The 15,991-nt window shown below is 40.6% G+C and overlaps 1 protein-coding gene across 3 annotated transcripts in view; it reads left to right on the top strand.

The window, feature by feature from the left end:
* The window catches only part of LIN28B (lin-28 homolog B), a gene marked incomplete at both ends in the record, with an annotated part of 88,861 nt that overhangs the window by 49,517 nt on the left and 23,353 nt on the right, over nt 1-15,991 (top strand). The window lies entirely within an intron of this gene.

Genomic DNA, 15,991 nt, shown 5'->3' on the forward strand with positions numbered 1-15,991 from the left:
GAGGGAGCCTGCATGGGAATGTAATATTATTTTGAAAATATTGCTACTAGTCTGAGAAGAGAGGTCAGTCTGAATACAGGTGAAATAATGTCATGTTCAGGTGAGCATTGTGCACGCTAAAGAGACTGTTGTGTGCGAGGGGTGTTAAATTGTGCATCGGTAGTTTTATACAGAAGAAAGTGTAGGTGATGCAGTCAGGGTTGAGATGTACATAATTTGATTAATTATATTTTTACTTAGTGAGCAGAGTATCAGGTGTTTCCAGAAATTTTAATGCCTGGTGGTCTTAAGAACTGTTGTAATAATATTTTACGAATTCCAGGTTAGTTTCAAGAGCTGCACTTCTTTATACACAAGTGTAGCAGTCTGACTCACACTGTTTTGCTTTGTGTTCTGCCTGTGATGGCTTCAAGAAGTTCTGTAATGCTGTTCACTACAAAGCCACCTACACCTAGTTCCCCAAGGATAGCCTTCCTGCCCAAAAGCTCTTGTGTTTAGGTGAATCTCCCTTTTTTTCTCATGGTATTGCCCAGCCCAGTAGCTGTAATGGCTGAGATCAAGGGGAATATATAGTTTGTGAAGCTCCTAGTAAGAACATTCAAACAGCCAAGTTTTGCCTGCAGTATTTGATGTATGGTAGAGGTAGTTCTCTTCCATTGCAAATTCTGAAGCAAAGACTAGCTTGGGAAACAGGGGGTCACCTGGCAAGGCAGTGTAGCCCAGCCTCAAGAAACGGGGGATCAGAAGCCTTTGCTGGCTACAGATGAACTCCACTTGTCCCCACCTCTGTTCAAAAGGCTTCTTTTTTTTCTTCTTCTTTTTTTCTTTTTTTTTAATTAAGGACTGGAGACAACATGATGGTTGTCCCTCTTTCACCTTCTTTGTAAAAGCTAAAGGTCATGAACAAAATTTATTGCTGCTGTAACAGATCAGAGTCCATAACCATAACAAGGAGAGACTTTGTAAGCCAGACAAAGCTTTCTTTTTGATTGCTAACCATATCTGGCCTTTCAGAGTTTTGTTGCATGCAATGGCTGTGCAAAATCTTTTTTTTTTTTTTTTTTTTTTAGCTAGGCTTCCAATATAGTTATTTAAACCATTGGTTTTCCGTGGACTGTAATTACTAATCTGTTTAGGTTATTAGCATTACCATTGTAATTGATGTTTCACACTATGGCAGCAAATAAAGGTCACGATCATGCAGTCACGATACTGTTGTCCTGTTTGTTGCATGTGCACGTGAAGGAAGACAGTCCTTACTTCAAAAACTTTGTGATTTAAATGGACAGGTTGTAAGTAGACCAGGAAAAACTGCATATTTAAGGAGACGGATTTGAACAAATGTCGATGTCTGTAGTGCACGGTATAGGAAGCAGTACTTTCAGAGTGCAATTAATCTCATCCTAGGGAAGCATCTAAAATATTGGGGATGAATCTTGCCTTGTGGCTGTTTTTCTTCAGGGACTACAAAGGGAGCCTAGCTCCAGTGCTGCAGATACTTCCAAGTCTCTAAATTTAGGTGAGATTAATCCTACTTTCAATGTTGTGTTTCCACAGCTAAAGCATAGAAAAAATTGAACAGATAGCCCCTGAAAAAACAGTGCAGGAGGATGATCCATGAGACAATGTACCCTTTCATGTTCCCTTGCCTTTAAAGAAGGAAAAATTCAAAATTAAATTGAATTAATTTGAATATGAAAACGTGGGCAAAAACATCTACCCACTTCTGTCTCAAAATTCTTATGCTTAAGTCATAAGACACCAAAAAAGTCTGAAATTTTAAATGTCTGAAGTAGCATTGACATTATCGCTTGGTGAGGAGCAGTGTCTTTGACTGAAGGAAAATTAGTTTTGATTGAATGCCTAGCTAATAAAAAACCGCATCTCCAACACGTGTAGTGGAAAATTTCTTGAAGATTGCAGTTTTACTGTGAGAAGTGCCTCCATTTATGGAAGTTTTTGTCTTTCTCTCTTTTCTGTGTTATCAGTGTAACAGTGTGAGGGCCGAGCCTCACTGCGTCTTTTTAAATGGATCCAATTTGAATGGATCCCATGACTCTATTAATGGTGTAGGAGGGATTTAAGGCAGAAGGGAAGACTGACAGGGATAGCAAAGGTGGGAAAAAGAAAGTGAAAAGCAGCAATAAGGGGAAGAAGTCGGGACACTGAGGTTACCAAATATTCATGCTTTTTGGTAGATTTCGTGGTACTTCCACAATACATTCAGAGTCTCTGTAATTTGCAGAGTGTTGTTGCTGTGGGGACCTTGCTGTGATAATATTTCCCTTTCAGCGTTACTGTGGGCCATGTTAATTTTATAGCATGGGTGGGAAGGCTTTGTGATTACCATCGGTGATCACGGCCACCTCGGCATCTTTCCTGGGCAGCGTGCTAGCGCATGGCGGTACAAGGAAGGGGAAGTCTTTCGTCGTCCGCGAGAAATGAAGCTGTGGCCGTAAGCAGCCTGCAGGCTTCAGGTTCCCAGGCCTTACTTTAAGCTATTGTAATATCCGTGTCTTACGTATATATTTTTTGCACAGTGTCTAGGGTAATCTGAGCTAGAGGGGAGGTTTCTAAAGGAGACTCAGCTGGGATTTGCATCTGAGAAGTGCTGGGTTCAGAAGTGGTGGTTTATGGCAAGGATGCACAGTGGCGGCTCTTGGGACTGGTCTCTACCTAAGCCAAGGGATGGGTTTGCAACGTGTTACACGGCAGCAGGTTGTGGCTCCTGTCATAGGAACTCCTAAGACATGCGGAAGACGACGTGTTTCGCTCAGCTTTGACAGTGAGCTGACACAAAAGCACGCTGTGCTGCTCTCGAGGAATGACCGCGGGGAGCTGATGCAGAAAAGATAAAGTACTCTGAATTCACACCTTAATCGCCTAGCCGCTCAGTGACTTGTAGACAATTCTGTGAAATCTTGATTTAGAGTAGAGTAAATTAAATCAGAACCTAGCCCACCATCTTGGAATAAGGTTTGGAGGAGGAAGAAGGGAGGAAGGAAAAAAAACCTCATGTTTGCTTGCTAGCTTTTTTTTTTTTTTTAAACAAATGCTCCAGTGTTTGTATGTGACCTAAAATGAAATGGGATAAAGGACCATTTTATCAATTGTAGTTTTTTATTTAAGGTTATTTTTATAAATTTATATAGCTGGGAAAATATTCTTTAGTGCAGTAGAAATTTAAATAAATTTGACCCATAGACCTTTGACACAATAGTAAGAAAGAAGATGCATGATGCTCACAGGACTAGAAGCTAGAGTTCTCTTTGGGATCTAGAGGTATTATCCAGTATCTGTAACTATTCTTCGTGGAAGCTCGAAGCTGAATACTTTTTCAGCAGTGTCTATAGTGCTGTATCTGCTTGACTTGGCACTTGCTTCACGTGGAACATTTCCAAGGGGGACAGGGAGGATGACAACTTCTTTTACTTTTTTTGGTTTTGAAGTGTTTACACCAAATTGGAAGCAATAAAATAAAGCAAGAACAAAGGGAGAAGGAAGAAATAATTAAGCCTATAGCTCCATCTCCCAGTTCTAATTTATGATGTTTCGGTCTTATGCTACCCTCCGCTAACATCACACTTGTGGCGGGGAGGCTTTCTAGAACAGGTGCCCTGTGTCAGTAAGTGCTTTGGATTTAAACATGTAATAAATAAGTAGTGTGTTGTGAGATTTTGGGTTTGACATGAAACATTTCCCTGACTTGGTTTACAGCGCAGCCCTGCAAGTAAACTGTGAGGGAGGGAGTCGAGAGCTGCTGGGAATGAGGGAGCTTAACGAAACGTTGCCACTGGATAAACAGTGATGCTGAATTATGTTCTAGTGAAGTAGCCGTGTATTTAGCCGTTGGCTAAAGAGTAATGAGCACTGCACCATCGATGTAACACTTCAAAAACTTTTTTCCAATGTAGACATCTACCAAGGAGACACAACTAGAAAATAAATGTTTTGTGTTAAGATGTAATAAATGGTGTTTGCCAGTGACTCCTAGACATGACCAAAAGCATAATTTTCAAGTGAAGAAAAACATATTTCTAAACCACAAGTTGAAATACAGCCACTGGGTGGTGGGGGGTTCGTAATTAAATAATAAAATACTTCCTTGATGAACTGTCACTTAAAATTAGTTTATGTCCGAGTCAGACAGAAGATGGATTTAATATCAGAAGACATTCTGCAGACGATCCAAAGTCAGACTATAATAAGAAGATCTGAAAAGTCTTTGAAATCTTGTGGTCTGCACAAACAGCCACTGAATGGGTGTGATGCAGGCAGAGTGCTGTGGAGGGTGTTTGGATTGAAGTTAGTGGGACTAGAGGAGCTGGTTTAGGACAGAAAAGTTACAAAGTCACTTTGAACTGGAAATTAAATCAATTCCATCTCTACTGACTGAATCACGCTCAAGTGTATAATTTAATTTTCATAGAAAAGTCTCCTACAGCTTGAGCCAAGCAGATTTTTGTGAAGGAGACGTGAATAATGGGGGTGGTATGGGCTGTGAAGGGGAGCCCTGAACTAGTACCAAAATGGGAAAAGCTCATTAAAACCATGCTTAGCCGGCGGCTGGGGCCAAGGCAGATGGGGAGAGCCTGTCAAGAGTCCCTTTGCCTGAGAGGTGGGAGGCAAGGCCAGGCTGGCGCTCACCACACACAGCTATGCCGCGGGGAGCACGTCCACTCCTGCCCTTGGCCAGCCCCAGCGACCTGCTTTGGGCAGGTCTCTGAGTAGCACCGGGGCGAAACGGGGAGCAGATGAAGTGAGAGCACCCAGCCGTCCAGAGAAATGGATGAAAAGTTCAGGGAGTTGTAGCCTTGGGCCCAAAATGGACAACATGGCAAAGGGTTGAATTTTCCTGCTCCTCTCCGAGGTAGATCAAATTCATAGCTCTGCTGTTTCCTAAAGAGGAAGCTGGCACAGAAGTAATGCAGAAGTTGCATAGCTTTTACACAGATTTCTTAAAAATACAGCTTTGCAAAAGGGCCTTACTTGAGGGTGGTGTTTCAGAACTTAGAATGTGAACACCTCCTCTTCCTCCCTGACTGTCTTTCACCTGGTTTTAGATGGTAAGAATTTATTTCTTTCCAGTTTTCATTCTTGCTTTTCCCATTTTTCAAGTGCAGCCCATTTTCTTGTCTGTTTGCTTTTTCTCTGCTTCATAGTGATTCCGTTGGGTGTTTCAGTCTTCTTTCCAGAGATGTTTGAGCCCCCTCTTAGGCTTACTGACTGCAAAAACCACCATAGTTTTGTTCTCTTACATGAAAACTGCCATGTGTAATGAGGTCTCTCTGGCCTGCTATCCTCTGGCTAGTAGGAGAGCCTGTAAGGAATAGGGAGGTATAGCTTTCCATCTCTGGCAATTAGTGGTTTAGGCACCTAATCTGCAAAAAACAATTAGATTATGTGTTAAGTTCCTGAGTTGCTGGATGCAACTTCCTCTTGGATCCTCAAGCAAAATTTGAGATTATTTGTACAGTTTGTATTATATAGTTAATAGTTTGCACACTTAGACAGTAGGCTAGGAAGAGGGATAATGTGCTTTCTTATGTGATCTTATTAATGATATTTGCTGACTGTGCCATAATAAGCCACTAAACTAGTATGAACTACTCATAACAGGAGCAGCAGAATGCTGCTAGACTGGGGAAAAAAAAGCAAAAAACAAACAGCCTGAGAGATTTGCACTACTCCAGTACTTTAATAAGGTTATATCTTTACTGGACTGCAATCATTAGGGATGAAGTTTTCCATACTTGCTCTTTTTCTCAGGGTGACAACTTTTTGGAAGGTTTAGCAACAGTTCAGATTTTTCCGGGAGTCGGATAAAACCAGACGGCTTTATTAATAAGGTTAAAAATTAGATAACTTTTTAAAATAGCTGCTAGTTGGTGCTGTGGATCAGAGGCTTGAAAGCTGGTTTGGAGAGGAGGGAATGGCTGCCCCTCTAGGGCGGGGGGTTAATCTTTCCTTGTCTTCGTGCAGACCCATGCAGGTCTAAGTTAGAAGCCTCTAAAAGTGTTACTGCATATATTCATTAGACAGCCCTTGTTAAAATCTCTACATCACCCATCTGTGTTAAGGGAGCTCGGCAGCCTCAGCCTTCCTGCATACCAAACACATGGTGTGCTTCCAGGATTTGGTCCGTGCAGCCTGATGAGAACGCAGCTCAGACCTCCAAGGCTGCGTATGTTCTTCACCAAAAGAGGAAAGGAAGGCAGCTTAAGGGAGGAAGGACAGAACAACTGCCACTGACTGGTGTGTATAGCACCCAGTGTATCTATGGACCGTACACGATTGGCGTGATTTCATCTCCAGCCTAGGGTGTAGCTAAACTTGAGTCTTCTGGAAATGCTGGTGTAGAGCTGTGGTAGGTTAAGTGCCCCAGAGTGAGAGCACAAGCAGGAAAGCCTCGCCTGTCGAAAGACAGCAAGCCGTGGCTAGCCTAACTTCTACCCCCAGATCCAGCACACCAGCGTCAGGAGTTGCCTTCCTCAAAAGATAATGGATTTCTCTTCCTGCCTACTTCCGTCGCTCAAACAGTCGGGAGCCAGGATGCTGAGCTGAGAGGTTAGTACTTGAATGTTGCAGCTAGGTGTAGGAATCATTACAGTTGTGCATAACGGTATGCATAATATTAGAATAAAAGGTTTTGTCTTTCAGAAGACATGGAGGAAATCCCATTCCAACTTTTAAATGTAGAGAACATTGTTTAATTTATAAAGCCAAGTGCCCGTAGTTAGATGCAGGCTACAAAGCTTAATTTGACCCCTTACCAGCCGCACTACTCCTGAGACTGAGGTCAGTTAGAGTTATTTTGGGGTACCCAGGCACACTGTAGTGTGCTGGGTGGTGATACAGGCAATTCCTTGTTCATCTGAAAGGTCGTTTTTTGGTTTCTCACAATTTAATTATCGAATTCATCACAAGGCAACTTGGAAGTAAGGGCTCTTTTCAGATCCCGCGTTGCTGATGAACTTGCATGACAACGCGGTGTTTCAGCCTGCTCTCGGGTGCAGGCAGGAATTGGGCTTTGCAGTTAGGTGTACAAATCAACAAAACACACAAAAATATGTTCTTCCTCTCCATCAGATGTGTCTTCTGGTAGGGCTATTCGTGTGCTTCAAGTGAATGCAAATTTCTGTGCTAAAGCAAGAGCTGTGAACCTGGTGGCAGTGATACCACACAGTGGTGTCTAAGCCTAATTTTCTTCATTGCAAGTTTGTATTAAGAACAGAGTACAGCCTGAACAAAGTTGTCTTTGGTATCCATTTGTATCCATGTACAGTTAAGAAGAGATAGGCCCCAAATTTTTCATAGTGTTTATAATAACAAATCCACATTTGATGCTAAAGTAAGTAGATACAATTCTGAAAATGTACAAGGAACAGATGAAGTGAGTAGGAAGGTGTCATTTTTGTGCAGCCTCATGTAGAGTAAAGCTGTCGCTGCACAGCAGATGGGTTTCTTAAGTACATACACTGTTTTCAGAATGCAGAATATTTTTCTTCAATCGGATGTCCTCTCAGGCCTCATGTTTTCTGAGTGTTTCACCCTCTTTCATCCAGGGAAGAGCTCTTTCTCGTTTACAGTGAAGCACCAGCATATATTCAGGCCTTTGCTATGGTGTACTGGTATGCCTAATGATCATACTGGGGTCTTACTTGTAGTAAGACTGTAATGATTCCCCACATCTGAAGGAATTTAGAAGCAAGAAAGAATTGAGAACTTGTCTCAATTTAGCAGAGATTATACATAACTTCAGTAGAGTTTATGTTAAAAGTATTTCAGTAAATAATTTACAAAACATCATTGCTGTTTCTAAAAATCTTCCTAATATAATTAGCATCTTCTTCTTTCATTCAAATTTCTCCCTCGCTCAAGTAGACAAGAAAAAATGAAAAAGTGCATACATTTTCAGGGCCCAACTCAGTAAATGCTTAAGTCTGTGCTTTGAAAGTAGTAGGGAAGAGGGCATTATTAGAAAAGATTTCCCCAGTTGTGGAAATTTCTTTTTAAGTTGATGTTGATGCTGTCTACAGACTCTGCTGCTTTTTGCTCATGTGCTGTAGCTATCAATGAACTGGGAACAGAACTGCTCACAGGATGAACTCTCTGTTTAAAAGATGCTCACAGTCTGTTCTATATTTTACTACAGAAATGTTCAGTGTAAATAGTTAAACCCCAAATCCCTTTTATTTTAGGAAAAAGTTGCATTTCCTTGCTTTTCTTGATGTGTTGCATTCCAGCATCATCTAGCAAACGTACCCAAAGCATGTAATAAATATATAACACCAAGGAAAGATTGTAATGGTGATTCTGGATGATGGAAACATTTGCCATTAAATCTTGGCCTGCTGAAAAAGATAACAAGAACATGAAAGTTGGAGAAAACTGAATTACAGCATAGCTGCTAAATCAGATATTCCCAAAACCTTGCCTTTGATTTACCACTGTTGATGAATCTGAAGCTCTTCAGAAGGAATAAAAGTTCTGGAGCCCTTTAACTTCAAATTAATAAAGTCTGTGCAGCAATATAATTCCAGATTGCTACAGCTGTTTCTTTTATTAGCTGTGGCTTCATGTTTCTGTCCTTGACACTTAAAGATCAAACCTACTTAAATATGAATCACTTAAAAATGTGAATTTACTTTCATATCTTATTTTGTCAAGAAGCTCAGCAGCTCATTATATAAGAGGAATGTGTCACGGAGGTAGTCATCTCTGTAGCGGTGGTGCAGGCACGCTATTGCTGTCCCCACTGTGCACACCCCCAGCCCCCCAAGTGCACCTACAGTGTGCTAGAACACTTCTCAAGCAGGCAGTCAGACATGGCTACATCCTGAAAGAAGTCGTGGCTTTAAAGGCTTATTTACACCAGGAAAGGTAGGTTTATTTTGGAAAAAAAAAGTGTGGTTTTAAGCCACCCCTGCCTAGTGATGTTGCATCCTCCATCCAGAAGGAGCAGGACTGAGTGGGACTTTGCAGTTGTTTCTTCTGGTTATGGAAAGCTGTTCAGAGCAGAAACAGTGGAGCTCAAATAGAAATGCCCTGGTGATGTCCATGATCGCTCAGGGTGACAGGAAGGTATTTCAAAGACAACAGATAGGGAGAAGATGAGGAGGAGCAGGAATATGAAAACACAAACATGGGGGACATCAGGAAGGAGAGGGAAGAGAAGGGCTTGGGGAAGGGAGGACAGAGCATTGAAAATGGTGTCAATACAGAAGTACAGAGTTCTCCCAGTCTCCAAATGATCACCTCAAAGCTGGCCACTCTTCAGGGAGTGCAAAGAAGCCTGAAGCCCCTCAGGCACAAACAGGGATTGAATCAAAGTTTCCTCCATTTTGAAAGATTGCTGCAAGTCAAGAGCTAATGCACAAGGAGCTGAAGTCCTGCTTTGCAGCCCTGTGACAACGGAGGTGATTCCAGCCCATCTAGGAGGGTTGATCTGAAATGGGACTTTTTGCAGTAGTCTGCTTATTGTGTGTGCCTCGTTTAGTGGGTGACAAACGTGACACATCTGGAGTTTTTTTTTCAGAACCACCAAATGCTTCCACCTGTAACAGTTGCTCAGTTTGAGCTTTGCCCTAAATATATCAGGTGCTATAATATAATAAGTGCTCCACAGGCTCTAACATTTCAAATTGGGCACCTAGAATAAGGCTCTGGAAAAAGATTTTGCCTTTTTTCTTGTGCTCCAGAATCCTGTGCATTCTGTTGGGACCAGTTAAACCACACAATTTCATAGAGCCATTGCAAAGTGTTTAATATTTATAATGCGTGAAGATACTGTAAGTGAGAGTCCCAAAGTCAGTACTTCTGTATTGTGTTCAAGATTTAGCTGCATTTAGTGGTGAGTTCAAGCATTGGATTAAGTAGGCTAAAGAAGAAGTATACAATAACTGGTTTATATTTCATGCAGCAAATAAGAAAAAGCCACGTAGGAGAACTCACATGTTGGTTCACAGGCTGTTACTACAGTGTAAATTGTTTCCTTCTTTTCTGAACGTTGAATTTGTAGGTAATGGGTAGATATTAGCCTGGACATGTCTCTGACTAGCAGCTAGTACTGTGACACTGTAGGATGAGGGTGAAGGGGCTGGTTTCACGGCAGAAATTGCACATACACGTGCAAGAGAGAACAAAGGTGGCTGTGGCCGAGCTGGAGGAATATCGAGCCGAGGCTGGCATTATTGATGGAGTAGAAGGAGCTGGGTTTGCTCAGTAACAGACCTGTGGAACGGCTAAGGAGGAAAGAGTTGTGAAGGGTCACTATGAAATATGGGAGTGAGCTAAACAATTTCTTTTCTTTGATCTCCATTCATTTATAATCTTATTGGTGTTGAGTCTCCTGGCACTAGAGCTTGTACAATGAATAGTTTGAAAGTACAAAAATTGATTTAAATTGCACTGGTCTTGCGCTGAATGGCTTTCTTTAGCCTACAAGTTACTTGGAGTTTTACTTTTTAGCTGTTGGACAGTTTAAATGCTAAGCATTTAATTTACTTCAGACAGCTCTGAAAACAATAGCAAACCACAGACTCTTATTTCATTGTCTGCAATTAATGCTGCAACAGCCTTTGCATCAAAGTTTAAGCAGCATGCTTTGATTTCCTCAATGATAAATGGGTATCTTTTGGCCAATACAAAAAGCTGAAATAGTTCAATGTTTCAAATTCAGCTTCAGATTTGCTAGTGTCTAAAATTAGTAGCTCTGCCTTTTTTTGTTCTGCTAAACTAACAATGTAAAACAGGAGAGTGTGTGTGTGTGTGTGTGTGTGTCAGTCTGTGTCTGCATAATGTTGTTCTATAAAATTATGCAGCGTTGCTTCTTCCGTCAATGGAAAGGAATCATCAGTAGTTGGCAATAGGATTAGAAATTGTATCTAGCTCAGATGTAAGGAAAAGCCTGTTTATTGACCTTTTTAAAGGTTTCACTTTATTTACATTCTTTTTCCGAGTTAGTTGTTGTAAATCACTTCTTTGCAGTATGTATAAGAAAAATCATTAATTTCCTATTCATCAGACTCATTTTTCCATGTTTTTGTGCTTTGATTTATTTTTGGAGAATCACGGTTAGTTGCTTGCATAATTAATGCTAGGAATATGTGCCTACGTCTCCTGTTAATAATTACTTAAAATGTGCAAAGCACTTTAGTTTTTGAAGCCAAAAAAGAACCCACAGAGTGTTTTAATTTACTTTTTGTTAAATAGTTCAATGGTATTTTATGTTATTGAATGTGGGAGTATCATTAATCACTTCACTTCTAGAATTTTTGCCCTTATGCACATTGTGTAACGTACAAATTTTACTTAGAGCTCAGAAATAATCTTATCAAACAGTTAGTTCTTGTCATCCCTGTATTTCTAACTCACTGGAGCCTCATGAAGTTATCTTTCTCCTTTGCAATCTATACATTTCATTTATGCATAGAAAAGAAACATCTGGCATTTTTTTAATGAGAGCTGTTCACTCATTGACCAAACAAGCAGCAAGGAATCTTGTACGGCTGATTATGGCAAGAAAATGAGGTAGTAGTTTCACTAATAATCAGTAAAATTTGTAGAAACTGGTGCTGTTTTATTTTCTGAGTTAGCTAATCTCACTCTTTCACCCTTACAAGAAAATAAATTGTGTTTAAAAATGCTACTTTCAAATGTAGAGATTAGAAACATTTCGTACATACGTATCTGTGGTTAAAGATGCCGACTCTTAATTCTCTCCTTTCTAGAGCTTTCCTTTTTTATCTTTGAAGTTCAGTCATTATCCCATGTCGATGCCATTGTTTTCATTTATTTTTGTATCCTACAGAAATGAATTCATACTGTTTAGATCCAATCTTTTTAGAATATTTATGAATGTAACTTATCAACAAGTTTATATTTTATGCAGCCTGTGGAGCTGGATTTTGGAATTTGCTTTTTTAGTGGTTCTTTTGTGGAAGAGAAATCTTTCAGGCATGAATTGATAGTCCAGATCTTTTGAGGTCTGTCTGTGCTAACCTATGACCTCTGTTCTTAGAAGGTCAACATCTGAGGGCAGGAGATTAAGGCAGTTGAAAGATTGGAATGGGAACTGGAATGGAAAAATTAGCCGGCACATTTTGGGTGGAAAACATCAAAGTCATCAAACAATTTGCTTATTTTAAACTCAGTTTAAGGGTAACAAGCTAATTGTACTGTGTTTATTGACGCAAGCCATTTATATTATTTGAGGACATTAACACTGAATAATTTTTTTTTTAATTGGAGAAACATAATGCCTGTTCAGTGTAAACGCGCTATGTATTTTGTATACTAAATGCTTTTGCACAACATTTTTTTAGGATAATAATTCAGGATCTGATCATACAGCCTGTATGCACTTCATCAGCTCCATTTCTTACAAACAGTAATAGTAAGTGTTGTGGAACCTGAGTTTTGCTTGTGGTTTGTTGTCTCCCTTGCTCTCAGGAGAATACAGGTGCTCTCAGTACATGGGAAAAATTATTATCAGATTAAAATTTTCTGACTGTGATGCTTAAAATCATTTGTAAGCATCTCTTTTTGTTACAGCTTTTCAAATGTGAATTCCTTTCCAATGCAAACTTGTCACCAAGGAATGTTCTTTCATAGCTTATAAATTGATTTAAAAGAAAACAGTACTGTCTGTTTTTTCTTGTCTGTCATAGTTCACAATTCATTAGTGTGTGTTTTTAGAAGAATGAGAACTTAACCTTTCATCTGTACAATCGATTTCGAAGATGATATTACCTAGAAAAAGACACCTTTCCACCTCTGAAAATCATGCAAGTTCAAGGATTTGTGTAAGCAATCACATTTTTGTCTGTCTTGTTTAAAGTGCAAATAAAAGTGGCTTCAGCATCACATGCAAAAGCCAGATTAGTGTTTCTGTGTGCAAACACACCTAACAGGAACAAAAACTAAAAGTTACGGATATTTCACAGCTCGGGCTCAGACTAACAGTGTATAGATTCTGGTACTTGTCCTATAGGTATGGCTACTAACTAAAGTACTATAAAACACAGCTGAACGCAAGCTGACAGCCATCTGTATGCCTCAGTCTAACCTCCTCACCTTATTATTGTTCTTTTGATAATGAAGCGTATGAGATTTAAACTCCTTTGCAAGCTTATAACTTTCCAAACTGTTCCTGTAAAGACTAAAACCTTCCTTTTGTAGCTTTTAGCCCTGACTTACACGTGAGGGGAAATTGAGCAAAATGATCACCACCATTTCTTCCTCCTTCGTGGAAGGGAAAGCAGGAGGAGCCGTCGGGGACTGCAGCAGCCCATGGACCATTCCCACGGACGCAGCCACCGGTCTGCTTCCTTCCTGCCATTTCACTGGGGTGGCTGGAGAAGCTCTACCAGCTGCATGGGCTGCCGCAGCCGGACGTGCCCTGCGACTCCGGCGGTACCGCCGTGACCGGGTGTGCCCTGCGTCCCCGGTGGTACTGCCACAACCAGCTGCGGCCCCCATCCCCAGGAGTGCCAGAAGCGTGGGGGAAACCCGGAGCATTTGAAGGGGAAGGCTGTTGCATCTTGGAGATCTGCGCCCATTTGAATTCCTGGGATAAAATGGGGTAGCTTCTGATCAGCCATTTTGTGATCCTTGCTTGTCAGCCCTCTCTGTGGTTAAATACGTTGGTAGGATGGATGGAGGGAGAGCCGATTCTGTCCTACAGAATGGCTTTGGTTACCCACTTGTGAGGACGTGTGAATCATTGTGAAGGAACAGAGAACTTGTTAATTAATAAAGGAAAAAAGTTAAGTAACTACAAAGATAGTGTGCCTGACATGACTTAAGATAACTTTTTTGTTTGCCTAAGCCCTTTCTATACCTTCCCTCTGTTCGGTCTGTTTAGATAGTAAACTCTTCAACACAGAGCTGGTTTCCCTCTTAGTCCATACAATACTTAAAATCACTGCTGGTTTTAATTACAATAGTAATTGTGATTCTTGGCTATTTGAATTGTTAGAAAACAGTGGCGCCCACACACAATTTTTAATCTGGAAGACCTGTTCCTCAGGATTTCTGTTGGAGGTATGTATCCTCTTTTTTCATGATGTTTGATTCAAACATCCTATCCACAGGTCTGCTTTTCTTAACTATCTTTTGCCCACCCTTTAAATGTAGTCTATAGCTACCTGAGATTTACAGATCGAAAACTGCTCTAGTGGAGAGTAGGATGCTGGAGGTTTTTCATCCCTTAATTATTGTTTGCATTACTTCTAAATACACTAAGAACTGCCTTCAAGTTCTGGGTGCAGTAGCCTGCAGGGCAGAGTAGACTGCTTGCTGAGTTTGAGGAAGGGGGAATTCAAAACTCAAAGAAGTTATAACACAATTTTTTAAATTACTTAGAAATTACATTTGACTTTTTATGATGAAACCCCGCGTTGTTTTCGCTTGATCTGTGTGAGAAATAGGTAGAGAATATATCCTCAGTTCTCTCACATGTTCTTTTCACACCAAAAAGTTGCTGCAGAGTTAGACAAAACTGATCAGAACTCCTGCAAATAGTACTTTGAAGTGCTCATGAAGGTTGAAATCCTGGTAGGGCAGCTGCACCAGATTTCTGGCTGCAGCCCCCAGTGCTCTTGGAATCAGTGTCTCCAAATGGACTCTGTAATTTGCCTCGGCTGAGTCACTTCCTTACCACAAACTGCCAGAAAGAGGTGATTTCTTCTGCGTTGCTTTCTAGGGTTTAGCCTGCACTGCCCCCCTCCTTCTCAAAATAAGAACTCATCAGAAAATACTTTTTGTAGTAATGCAGTCGAGTTCAGAGGGTTTCAGAAATCTGGATTATTGGTGGTCTTTTTTGTTGAAAGGACTATTGGTTTTTGTGTTCCTCCTCTGTTTCTAGCTGCTAATTTGAATGAGAAGCCAGCAGAAAAGCATGTTGGTCTTCTTTATAAGTAGTGTTCCCAGCAGCCAGGTAAACATGAATGTATATGGGATACATCAGGTGATAGCTGTCCATAAAATCTGTAGAAGTGTATCGTAATATATCTAAGCTGTTTTAATGACCCACATTTCTTGTGGGTCATTAATTCTTGAATAAAATATGAATGAGTTAAATTTGAAAACTTTTGAATTTGGCAGAATAATAATAGTCTTTACACTAGCGTAATGTTAAGATGCATTTTGTAGAAGGTTGACTTTAACTGTGGAGAGACAAAAAGAATGTATTAAATCTGTTGTGTACATATGTATTGTATACACATATATCGTATATGCATAAATGTGTATGCAATAAATTTATGAAAGATTGCCTCAACTGCATTGAAGAAAGTGGGTATCAAAAGGAAGATGACTTAATAAGAGATCAGTTCAGAAGAAAATGTACATGTTGATAACCTCATCAATTAAAAAAAACCCAACGTTTTTATAGATGCATGGTAAAGCTGACAGGAACTGATGAGTGCTTCTTTCTTATGCTGGCAGTGTTATTCCCTTTCTATACCAAACTTCCACCAGGTGAGCTTGGTACAGGTAATCATGTAACAAAGTGACACTGGAACGTGACGAATTCTGGCTTTGTAACCCAGTTCAGTTTATTGCAGTCGCTGGTAGCTAAGGCTCTGCGTGACTGGCTTCATCTAAAAGATGCCGCACGTGTTGCGTTAGTAGGACATCTTCCTCTCACCAGCCGACATTCCCCAGTCTACGTCTGCGTAGTCAGCGTGGCCGCAGCGCGTGCGTCTTTCTCCCGGTCCTCTCCGCTGGTGCGTCCTAGAGTGCATTGCTTTACGCTGTTCCCCTTCTGCGGTAGGAGGTATTGGACAAAATGAAGCCGCATTAGCTTACTCTGGTTAAGCCAGGTGACAGCAGAAGAAACGATGTCATGACGTGCTTTTAGGATCTACGGTCTTGCTCGTGTAAGAACATCAGTTGAGCGTTTTCACAGACCTGCAAAAAATTTTGAATTATAGATTATGGTTGAGACTGTAAGTGTAAAACTGTATGAATTGTAAGGGGGTGAAGG

This window comes from Phaethon aethereus (genome assembly GCF_964289735.1).
Source record: "Phaethon aethereus genome assembly, chromosome: 3".
Classification (NCBI taxonomy): domain Eukaryota; kingdom Metazoa; phylum Chordata; class Aves; order Phaethontiformes; family Phaethontidae; genus Phaethon; species Phaethon aethereus.